The sequence below is a fragment of the Phragmites australis genome, chromosome 11 (assembly GCF_958298935.1).
Source record: "Phragmites australis chromosome 11, lpPhrAust1.1, whole genome shotgun sequence".
NCBI classification, from domain to species: domain Eukaryota; kingdom Viridiplantae; phylum Streptophyta; class Magnoliopsida; order Poales; family Poaceae; genus Phragmites; species Phragmites australis.
Genome location: NC_084931.1, coordinates 32,211,795 through 32,224,914, shown reverse-complemented (window position 1 = coordinate 32,224,914; position 13,120 = coordinate 32,211,795).

Below are 13,120 nucleotides of genomic sequence, written 5' to 3'. Positions count from 1 at the left end.
CCAGCGGAAAATTTTTATTTTTATATTTCAAAAATAAAAAATTACAAAACTAGACCTTCATTTAAAAAATTACAAAATTAGGTTACCATCGCCTGTTGAAAAGGTGATAGTAAGAAACCATCCTTTCAACAAGCGACATATTTAAAAAAATTAAAGATGTCATCTTTCCAACATGCGACATATTAAAAAAACATTACGTTCTATCGTTCTCAAAATTCAAAACGATATCGAAATGTCATGAATTTTTTTTAAAAAAATGCATGTTGTAGAAGATACTATGATGTAGCTCTCAAGAAAAATTCAAACAAAAATATAATTTATACAAAGAGAAAAAAAGATAAATTTTATTATACACAGTCTATCATTGTTTGAGTTAAATTTTTTTAAGAGAGAGATTATAGAAGGGTGAATTTCCTCTAGGCCATTAAAAAAAAGTAACTCTTCCCTCTGTGCCAATAAAAATTTTGCACCTCCTTATCTACCATGTTTTTATCTTTCTTTCCCTTCTTGCCACTCCCTCAGCCCTCTGCAGAACACCACTCGAAAGTCACTATTCATGTATAGTGTTCATAAGTCGCATCGATCCCATCTTCCTTCAAAAATCAGTGATATTCTGTTTCTCTAAAAAATCTGGAAATTTTTTATACGTGTATCATAATCCACATATAACCTATTTTAATTAGATTCACTAAAAAGCATGTGTAGAATTTATACTAAACTAAAATTTTATAAAAAAAACTACTTTTATAATTTCTAACAGTTGTTACAGCCTCAAATAAAATCTCAAAAATTCACTAATATTTTTCTTATATGATAAACCAATATTATAAAATTATTTCCATCCATAAGTTATATGGTGAAAAAATTCATTTGTAATACTCCATTTATATGCATTTTTATCATTGCATATAAATAGAGTATTACAAACAAACTCACTTTTTCACCATATAAACTGGGATTGAAAATAATTTTATAAATTATTCCATCATATAAGAAGAATATTAGTGAATTTTATCATATTTTTGAGATTTTATTTGAGGCTGAAACAATTGTTAGAAGTTATAAAAATAACTTTTTTAGATAATTTTAGTTTAAATAGGTTGCACATATTTTTTTGGTGAATCCAATTAAAATAGGTTACATATAGATTATGAAACACGTACAACAAATTTAGGATTTTTAGAGAAACATAAGAACATTGATTTTTATGGGAACGAAAAATCGATGTGTCTTGTGAACAATACCTGTGAACAGTATTTGACAGTATAGAGGTAAAAGCTATTTATTTTTATGGTATAGATGGAATTCGTGCATTATAAAGTCCTCTACAACATACATTTTTTAAGTATTTTGATAATATTTTGAATTTTGAGAGCTATAAAACTCAATGCTTTTCTAATTTTTTTTACCTATCGCTCGTTAGAAGGGTGAAACCTGTTTGTCCCTTCCAACGGGTGATGGTAATCTATTTTTTAATTTTTTCAAACAGGTATCTAGTTTTACAATTTTCTATTTTTGAAATATATATATAAAAAAACTCTCGCCTACGCGGCGTGGTGCTCGCAGCCGGAAGACATGGTGGGTGGGGTCCACCACACAGTTAGCGGCCGCGCATCTTGGGACTTCTAACCGGAACTGCTCGATGTGGTTGGGCCGTATGATTGTTCTTAAGCGGTCCCTGGGGAAGTGAAAGGGAGAAATGATTGGGCCGTACCCACTTCATGAACACCTATAAGCCGATTAGCCCATTTGACCTATATAATATTTTTCTCCGTTTTTTTCGTTTCATGTTTTTTCCTATTTCACATATAATATGATCCATGTGATTTGTATTTACAATTATTTTTCATTTTTATTTGAAATCAATAATTTAAAAAAGACTTGATTAAACAATTCGTGAACTTTCTAAAAGCAGTGGCAACATTTCTAAAAGCAATGCTCAACAATTTGTGAAACTTATATTCAACAATTTGCAATAACATGTTCAATATTTCTAGAATCATGTTCAATAATTTATGACACTTAATAATTTATATATATTATAATTAAATTGGGTAACTCAACTTTCTAGTTGGAAGGGAGTGAGTCTAAGGTCAATATATTAGAACTTGCAAATTAGTGTCCATATCGTGATTGGTACAAAAATCTAGGCTAAGCAAGGTGACAAGATTAACCTATAGATTCACATATATGAACGCAATGGATACCCCTTCTAGATGATGGGGGCACATGCCCTGCTCAAGATACAGTGATTCAAAAAGTTTCGACTGTACCATGAAGCAGGTCCCAAGTATCTACCCTGAGAAGAGATATTGGCCATAATATGCCAGATCGTCGCCGGCAGCCGAGCTCGAGGCCACCGTCTTCCTCCTCGAGGACAAATATGTCTTCTCAACATGTCAAATGGAGCGAGGAAGAAATGAAAAATTAGAAGTAGTGATAAATAAAGAAGTTCATTTTATGAAATGACATAAAGTGAATTACCTTATCTTCCGATGAAAAATAAGAAATTTTCTCTATGTCTTCCTCCGCCAATCTTCTTCGATGCCTTTTGGACCAACATCGACGCATGTCCAACCGTCACCCCCTCGCCCTCAGGCGGCCCCTACCGCCGACCTTGCCCGCCGCTAGGGGCACCACCATCGCCTCTCCGCGGTACCACCCACCCTCTAAGCATGAGTACATGGTGAACCCCGAGCCCAAATCCTGATCCCAAGCCCTAACCCCTCGCCCTCGTCAAAGCTCATCGAAGATGTATCAAACAAACCGAGTCAGATTTGATGACCGGAGATGCTAGAATCGAAGAAGGGAGGGGAGGGAGGGATGGGAGGAAAAATCAGATGTTTTAGGGTAGGTGGGGGAGAGAGAAACACAAACCCTGCTAATACACGCACGCACGCGCGCTAGCAAGTAACTCGTGCCCCTCCTTTCCTTTTTAAAAAAAACTTTTTTCCCTCTGCGTCTTTCTATTTTAAAAAACTTTTCTAAAAAAATCTGTCAATTTCTTTTAAAACTTTTTGTGAGAAACTTTTTCCAGAAAAAGTTTTGGCACAAAATTTTACACAAAAAAGTTTTGAACAAAAATATTTATCAAATATTTTGAACAAAACTTTTGACCAAAAATTTACTAAAACATTTTACCGAAAAGTTTTGAACAAAAGGAGATAGGGTCAACCGGCAGCAAGTGGTGCGTGAGGGAGCCCTGCAAGGTGCGCCCGCGTAACAGAAATTTCGGAGAAACACCCGATTAGAGTACAGCAATTCCCAAATAAATAAGAATAAGATAAACTTCCAACACTAGAAGACTAGGTAGTGGCTCAGACAGCCCTAATGGTGGATCCGCCTGCTTGTGATATCAACAATTGAGTTGATAGTACTTGATATACATACAGAGTAGCTGGCATCTCTACTCTGCTTGTTGCATTGCGTACGGAGTTCACACTCCGACCAGACAGGATGCTGACAGTTACCACTAGTTGCAACTGGCGTTTGTGCGCCACTTCCAGCACAAATAAGAGTTCATCACCTGAACATTATAAATTTTCTGTAAGTGCATCAGTGCATGACTCTCTGCGCTCTTGTGCTACGTAGCAATCAACTGCAGCTAGCAGACGCTGGAAAGCAACCTACTGTAAGAGACTGTAATGAAGTTCACTTGCGCTACGAGTGCATTGATTTCAGTGGACACTGCACAGGCCAGGCACCGCGACTCCGCGAAGACGACCTTGCGAGCCTACGTCTTGTTCTTTGGATACTGAAACTGGGCACTTTGCAACGTTTGATTTGGGATTGCAGTGCATTGTAACCAATTCATTTCCCATGTGGTCCGGGGGAAACACATTACCTACCTCCGAGACACTGAAAACACGCACGTCGTTAGTTTTAGTAATAGCTAAGTGAATAATCACAGGTTGTACTTGTGCCTACCACTTCATGATAATGTATATTAGTTTCTACCAGATGAGATACTTTGTGTCCTTTGGCATTTCAGAGTTCAGCATTTTCAGTTTGTGCATCTAATTACACTTGTTGTGTCTGCTTTCTCTTGGGTCTTAGGTGACAATATTTCACAAGATAAGCTTGTCTCTTATGTACTAATCACCTACCAAGTCCAACCAAGATCCACGGAATATATCGACAATCTGCCAAATAAATCATCATTGTATAATTATTGGTATGCAACTCCAAGTGCTGACTAGGAAACTTCAGGTCACAGAGACTCTTTCCACTCTGTAACCTATAAAACTTCTTTTTTTCTGAAACACCTGTAACTCCATCGGTCATTCTTCCTCGGACAGAACATTTTTATTCTAGTACCGACGTAGACGGACCGACCAATAGGACGAGGTAGGACGGCCATCCTATCTTCTCAGTGGTGAGACATCTACGCTAATCACTTCATACCGTATCTTTCATCATCGGTTGCACTGATTCATGATTTAGCGACTGACTCTGTTCTACCTATATTTTTAGATGAGTCCACTACTGAGTACCGATACAGTACCAAACATGTGGTGGTGCGCCGCTCGCTTCTGCAGTCAATGTATGATTCGCTGGAACGTGGAAACGAAGAACAAACACGAGTGCTATCTCCGGCGCGCCTCTCTCTCCTACTCGACCTTTTCTATTGGGTTTGTTTTGGCCATGTTCTTGCCAGAATATTTGCAGAACATGCAGCTAGCTAGACTGAATGAACGAAGGTGTGTACAGGATAGCAGAAGCCACGAGGATGCATATTCGGTTTAGTCGTGAGAAACATCCATAAAGAAGTTCCCGATATAGTATAGTATAAGAGAAGAATTAAACAGGGATAAAGATATTTGGCATGTTAACTCATCTTTGGTGCACCTTTGGCATAAGTTCCAAGAGCGAGACGATCGATGTCATTTCCTCAACAAAAAACCAAGAATGGTGGAACACCTAAGCAAATCATGGCGGTGCGTGGCTTCAATGATGAAAACTGAGAGATGCTCAGAGTCCAGGTAGATCAACCCGTAAAAGAAGATGAAGCGGCCAACAGCGTCTTAAGGCTAATCCCAATGGGAAGCATCATGGTACCACTTTCTAGATTGCCACGTCATAAACAAGGCAATAAATAAGTTAATTGATACAGCTCCTCCCAATATATAGTATCTTATTACTATTTCTTAGATACTCCATATAATTAATTGTTACATGTATTTGTGATTGTAAATTATGGGGTTACTTGTATAGTCCGGTTTTTAATGAGTTGGATTTTGTGTCCAGGTTGTATCTTGCATAAGATACTACTCTCTTCTCTTTTCTCATTAGTTCTATGTCAAATCAGCTAACAGTCCTACATGGCAAGGTAATTTAATATCTAAGATACTCTCACTGGGAGTAGTCTAATCAATCAAGAGATCCCAGGCATGCCATTCGTTGAGAAAGCGAAAGGTAAGCTCTGCTTTGCAGTGCAGGCTACGCATGATGGCGTGAGATACACAGACGGATGGAGCGATCAAGCGCACCTGGGCCCTGCCCACCTTGCTCGCATGCAAGAACTAAACGAAACGAAGAACTGAAGCCACAAACCGATCGATCCATTATACGGGTGCGCGCCGCACGACGAAGTGGAGGTTCAGGGGTGAACTGCCGAAGCGCCGATCACACACCTCTTCCGTGCCTTGCGCGTGCAAATTGCTGCAAGGACTTGCATGTATGCACGCGCCGCTTCAATTATTTCGGGAGCCGGGGGTGGTCGGCTAATGGAATACCGACCGGCGGTCGGCAAACGAAACACCGGCCGCCCTGGTCACCATGCATTTCGCCCTTCCGTCCTCCTTGAAGCCGTCCTTCCCCGAAATTGATCCCTCCATCGATTCCAGCTCTACATTGCGACACCAAAGGTACGAGGTGCCAGTACGTAGTCCGGCGTGAACCCTCCGGAGTCTCCTCGGCGACTAGCCGTGCCGCCGGCACAGTAGCTGTGTTCAACGTCCTGCCGTCCCATCGCCCCGGAGCAGCTCTCGCCAAACCGACCTCGTCACCACCTTTTCACCGAAAGGAGGCTCTCCATATCGCGACCACAGTTCGTCTCCCTCACCCGAACCTTGCCGACGGCGAGCTCGAAGCTCGGCATGACCACTCCGCAGCCAGAGCTCGAAGCTCCTCCTCTGGACATAATGTAGCCTCAATTGATGGGAGTCCAATGGATCCAGGACGCTCGAAAGACCAGCCTTGGGACAAACTCTTCGCCGGAGCTACCGCCGGCAACCCCCTTCTTGCTGCGGTTGTCCCCTTCCTCCTCGCGCCGTTCCAGCTTTTCCCGAGCTGCTTCCTGCCCCGTGTCGGCCTCAAATCGTCTAGAGATACTCGGGAACACGCAGAGCGCTCGCCGTCACTGTCGTCCAGCCGCCAGAGCCACCAGCTGCCCAATGCCGCCGTGCTTTTCTGGGAACCAGAGTGGTCGTCAAATGAAATGCCGACCAGGGGTCGTTGACTGAAATCCCGCACCATCCTACAAAATGTTAAACCTGAGCACAAACGCTAGAGAGAGAAACAGAAGGGAGAAAATAATGTTAAGTTGTGCCTGCAAATCTGAGATGCATGCATATGTGCATGCGTTCTCTTGCTCGCGTGAAGGGGTGTATCTAGCTCACGACAATACCAAAGTAAAAGTTCATCGAGAAACTTGGATTGGATCGAAAAACTGGGAGGCATGCATGGGTGCATGGCATCGGCGCACGCACGTACGCAACGTCCAGTCAGATCGGCGCCGCCAAGACGAAGGTGCTGGGTTGAGCTGTGAGCTGCCGATTGCACGGACGCCCCACGGCGAAGGCGCAGCGGCGCCCACTGCACATGCACATTGCACGGCGAGCCCCGCTTCGAACAGTAGCCGCGTACGTGCCCGACCCGGGCCGCGGGCGCCGCCGAGCGCCAATCCCACGCTGTGCCCGACTCGATCGGCGCCACACGTGGCCTGCCATCAAAGTGACCGATACATGCGCACCTAAGACCATCTCTAAGCTTTTCATTTCAGGGTTAGGATCTCTTCACGACGAAATTTTCGTTATTTTTAGTATTTCAACGGTTTCACTCTACGATTTTTATCACGAATTGATTTTTAAAGTTATTCCCTTCAGAACGAAATTCTCTTAAATTTTACTTCACGATTCATCTTAAAAGAAAACTATTAAGGATAAGAGAAAATAAAGAGAATAAAAAAGATAAAAAAATTAGAAAGGAAATAAAATAAAGAAAGTATGATTGAAGATGGTGTTACAATCGAAAACAAACTTGCCCCACAGAACAGCGCAGATTTTTTAAACTCCAAAGTGAGGTGCCCCCCGCCTGCATTAAGCGTACACATATAAAATCATCCATGCATGCACGAACACCTGTTGTTCCTTGCTTCTTGCTACGTATCCCAAGGGCGCACGTACGTATGTGCAGTCTGCAGAATGATGCGTTGAGATCGGTTGTCCCATGCATCCATGTGATCAAGGGCCGGCTTTTCGTTGTTCGTCATCATCATGTTTTCCCGCTGCTGCTCCCAATCCATTTGTCTATCTTTTCTGCTCCGTACATCTATCCGTCGTCCGGGAGCAATGAAAAACACATATACTTATGCAGGGGCGGATCCAGGGCCCGTGCTGGAGGACTGCAGCACGGGTCCAGTCCAGGAAGCCCAGAGGAAGTAGAGGAAAATTCAGAAAAAAATGTATCATTTTAGCTCACAAGCCCAGGAAACCTAGAGAAAGAAATGAAAAATCCAGAAAAAAATACATCATTTTAGCCCATAAATTATGAATTTGGTCCAATAACAAGAGGCCCAGCACCCCCTTGGTATTAGGCTGGATCCGCCCCTGTACTTATGCACACAGTTTATCTTAGCCTTCCACCAAATACTCGTTTGCCCTTTGATTCTTCTGATCTGCCCCATGATCTTTTTTTCATGCCCTATGATCTTTTTTTCAATGTACTTCTCCATCACGAATCTTAATGTAAATGAATGTTTCTGATAAATCTTGTATACGTATAACCATATGAAGTTTTCTTTGTCCGTCCAGCAGCCCTGCCTGTTACCCTCTAGCTGGTCATAAAAATAAAAATAGATGGAAACAGTAGGAAAATCCTCTAACTATTTTTATTTTCATATTTTCTTTCGAAAATAGAAAAATTAGAAACAATTACGAACTCGAGAATGGCAGGATATAAAAAACGAACCAAACACACTGGTATCGGTTAAGAACCCGATATATCAAATGGGAACACCAACCCTTAGAACCATGACCTCAAACATCGATGTGATACATAATTAATTCAAATCAACAAAAATAATTCATACCATACACAGTAGGCCACAAAATGATATAAGTCTCAACTGAAAAATAAGCATTATGTCGTAACTCGAGTACTCGACACAACATATAGTCACACGAAGAGTAAGGCTGGAGGCGACATAGGCGCATGAGCTTGAACGACTGAGACTGGGTCACTAGGGTCTAGGTGTAGTTTAGGATAGAGGTGATATTTGGGTTAGTCGACTAGGCTTGGTCTATAGTATGATTTGCGAAGTTAGATCTTAATTGAAAAAACAGAAAATTCTCGATTAAAATGAGATACCAAGAATATGGTCAGAAAAACAACAAAACACTACTACATAACAGGTCATAAATAGCACCTTATCAGTGTTGATTCAAGCGTAAACGGTACCATTGACGTATTAGTGCCGATTCTTAAAATCCCGCCCGCGAACCACGATTGAGACGCAAAGAACTGGCACTGGTAGACACTATCAATGTTGGTTCTTGGAGCATCAATTATTGCTCGCGCATGAGAGTTTAAGAACCGACACTGATATTCACTGTCAGTGGCGGTAGGAAGTAGAACTGGTATTGATGTCTCTATTATATGTATATCCAGCAATTAGCCGCTCTCCTTGTTTGCTCCATTCAGCCTCACGCCACTCCTCCTCCCCAACCACTGTCTCCTCCCCGTTCGTAGCCTCCTCGTCGCGTGTCGGACCTCCACCTCCTCCTCCTCCTCCTCATCGCGCGTCGACCGCCACCTCCTCGTCCTCTTCGTGTGTCGGCCCACAACCTTCTCCTCTTCCTCGCCGCTCGTCGGCCCACCGCCGCCTCCTCATCGCCTCCTCGACATCCCCATGGAGAGTAGCAGCGGTAATAGAGGTGGAGGGCATAGATCTAGGCAGCGTGGAGGCAACCGCTCCATCCTATCCGGCCACCCAGGTCTGGATGACCACCCTCGTACTCCCAGCCTCCAGATCCTCAACAGCGTATCCCCTTCCTACCCGATAGGACCACAGAATACCTGAGTTAGTTCTCAAATTGAAGTTAGCAAATTGTAGTTAGCAAATTATAGTTAGCCAATTTAGGTCATGAAATTAGATATGTATTTTAGTTTAAAATATGTTGGCTTATTATTAGATGTGTATGTCAGATATTAGATGTGTATCGCTATATAGGTGTTTTAGATGTTACAATCACTTTCAAGTGAGTAATTAGTTTGGTATTTTCTTGTTCTATATGTGTCGATCGATATGGCATTGACGTTTTTTTTTCTCTGGGCATGTAGACGTACCTATGACTTGTCTTAGGTACATCTGCATGCTCAGAGATGAAAATCTATTTGCTATAAATTATAAGAAGGTCAGTTAATATTGTAATTTGTATTTAACAAATTCAGAAACTAACATGCCGATTGATGTAGATGCTTTCTTATCTACAATGGCTACATGACATTATTGTAGACCTTAGTGGCACACCACCTGTGGTGACGACCACATTAGCTGATAACAATAAAATGAAAATAACTACCTCTCGTAGCATTGCTTTTCCTAAAGAAAGATATACCACTTTAACAACATCAAGCTCCAAAATAGACCAAAGACTTATGGCTCAAAGATCTGTTATTTATGCGATTCTACAATCGGTTAATCTGCAACTTGGATACATATTTCTGGAATACAGCTATTTCAAATTAAAAGCGCTTGAACAGAATGAGGATGTGCTTGTAATGACTCATGGGCTCTCGCGATTACACGCAGCTGAAACGGTTGGTGACATGAACCTGTAGTTTGTAGCTAGAATTATTTCAATAATATTAATTTTTTCTTCTATATTATTGCTCTTTGTCTGTAGGATTTTTACTAGAACACTCGGATGCGGATGGATCGTAGCTTGACTTCAATCTTACGTCATCTTGCCCAGCAGTGGGGGTACACATTACTTGTTCCTCAGTGCAGGAAGGTCCGAGAAGGAAAGTATGAGTCACATCTTAAATTTTAGTGTGATAGTAACAGTTTCGTTATTTACGAAAGTCCAATGAAACTTTCGTTTGAAGCAATAGCTAGTGCGCTTATTTATGCACTGAATCATTTTAGTGTAATATTTAGAGTTGAAATTTTAGATACCAACTATGCATGTAGTGTTATTTGATGTAATTTTAAAAATATATATAGTTTAAATTAATGTATTAAGTGTTTATCGTGATTTAAACATTAGAAGAATAGATGCATGTGTATGCGATGTATTTTGAATTGTGCAATTTTTTTATTGCTGAATATCTATCAGCGCTGGTTCTATTTTAGAACCGACAGTGATAATCAGTATCAGTAGCGGTTCGTAAATGGAATCGACACTAAACAAAACCCATCACTGATGACGATTTTGAACTGACACTGATGAAGTATTTTGCAATAGTGAAATTGTTTGCGTCCCGTTTTCCCACGAGTTAAAAAAAAATCTGAAAACAGTCAAGAAAAAATATACAAAACGAATCGGAACGGCCGATTTCATCCCTAGCTGGCCCTGGCCATCATCCACTCGCGCCACCATGCACAGCACCATCCACTCGCGCCATAGATGGGTAGCTTCTGTATTCGTTTTATCGTATCATGCCATGCTCGCAACCCCACCTGCTACTGTGTTTGGTGCGATTTCTCCTCACTTTTTTAGGCAGATTTGGTGCACGCTAGCTAGCTCAAACTCCATCACTGTACGTTTGCCTTGCAACCCTGAGCTGTCAAAGCTTGCCTAACACTGTCCCCACTGGTTGTAATCAAGCATCGATCATTTGCGCATGCATGCATATGCATGGGAGATTAAGCTAGCTCGTGCACGCCGCGTGTACGTACGTGCCAGGAAAAGATCGAGACAACGTGGACGAGTTAGGTTGATCGGCGAGCCGTGCATTATTAGGGCGTTAGACGATGCCTGTGAGTCGTTAGAGGAGTATCTAACGGCTCACCATCTTTTTTTTTTAATCTTTCATTAATAACCTCTTTCAGGTTTCACCATGTCCGTATCCTTTTTTTAACCGAGGCCGTCTCGCTCTCCCGCCTCTATCCATCTCCAATAGTGACCCGTCGTCGGATCCGTGGTCATAGCCCCCTTCAAAGCTAACAACTTGTTTTTGCGCGTGCTCTCCCATCTCAGCACTAGCTCACCAGAGTTCCTTCATCTCTCACAGCCGGCGGTACCCCACTACCTCGCCACTTCACCCCTACGTTCGCTTTCTCCGTCGGACCGATCTTCCTCTCTTAGAAGCTCTTCTAAATCTGACAACAAAGAAAGCTCATAACCTTAGTCGGCGGCAACCCATCCCCTAAACTCAGAATTCATGCGTGTTTACACGGTTACCGGAAACTTTCTGCACCTGAACTCTAGGAAAAGTGGCATTATTGATGGATGATGACTGATTCGGGGAGGCAGATGTCTACGTGTACGGCTTAGTCGTGGTGTCGACCGATTCGCCCGATCTGAAGGTGTGGATAGGTCATTTAGGTAATGACGAGAGGACTGAACCTACGTTTCGTTTGTTGCAGGAGTGCATGGTGACGACATCGTGAGGCAGTTTACGAAGCAATTCCCTCTGCCTAAGCTATTTGGGATTTTTCTTTTTCATCCAATGTTTTGAGTCGTTGGCTTACAGTGTGTTCCTTTGATAGCGTAATTTCTGAGCAAATTTTGTGTTGAAGTTTGCTTGGCAAGAAATGCTCTCACATTGCCAATTCTAACTTAGCCCCTTACATGTATTGTCCACTGTCACCTTAGACCATCTCTAATAATATTTTATCCATTTCGTTTCCTTCTCGATTTCTTTCTCCATTTCTATTCTCTTTATTTTCTCTTTATTTTCTCCCATCTACAACAGCATCTATTCGAAGGGATTCATGAAAGGAAAGAAAAGAGAATATTATCATGAAGAGAATGACTTTGAAAATCTTTTCGTGATGTGAACCGTGAAGAGAAACCGTTGGAACGCTAAAGAGAATGAAACCCTTTCGTGAAGGGATTTTAGTCCTTAACGAGAATTGTTTAGAGATAATCTTATGTGCACTATCCTGTCTTAGGGATTGCTGTTTTAGCTCGTCTTTCTCCTGTAGTGCATTGCAGAGTCAGGCAGATGTACCTGGGGTAAACGCAGCAGATGTACTTGCAAATTTCGCCTTGTTTTTATCGTATCGTGCTATGTTCTGACCCCACCTGCTACTGTGTTTGGTGCGATTTCTCTCACTTTTTTAGGCAGATTTGGTGCGTGCTACTGCTACCTCAAGCTCACTGTGCGTTTTGCCTTGCAGCCGTGATCTGTCGAGCTTGCCTACTCATTCGCTGTAAGCATCGATCATTTGAGCATGCACGCAGGGGCGGATCCAGGAGGGGTGCTGGGCGTGCTGCAGCACCCCCTGCCAGTTACAACTTCTCATATAGCTTCTTTAGAGAGAGAAGATGATGTAGAATGAGATAGAAGAAGAAGGAGAGGATCAGCACCTCTTGTTTGGAACTTCTTTGGATGAAGGAGATCAGCACCCCCCTCGAGCCTCCGCTGGCTCCGCCACTGCATGCACGCATACGTATGGGAGTCGGGAGATCAAGCTAGTTCGTGCACGCCGTGTGCATACAGCATACGTACGTAAGTGCCATGAAAAGATCGAGACTACGTGGACTAGTACGATTGATTGACCAGCCATAGGTTATCCTCTTGGTCTTGGTCTTGGTGTGGTGAGTTATCTTTTATCGATAAATTTAAAAATCTCTTTGAGATTTGTATTGACCAAAATATTTTTGTAGCTACTGCTGCCTTGAAACAATGGAAGCTGTCATATAGGAGATGGCTAAATAAAGATCTCCTA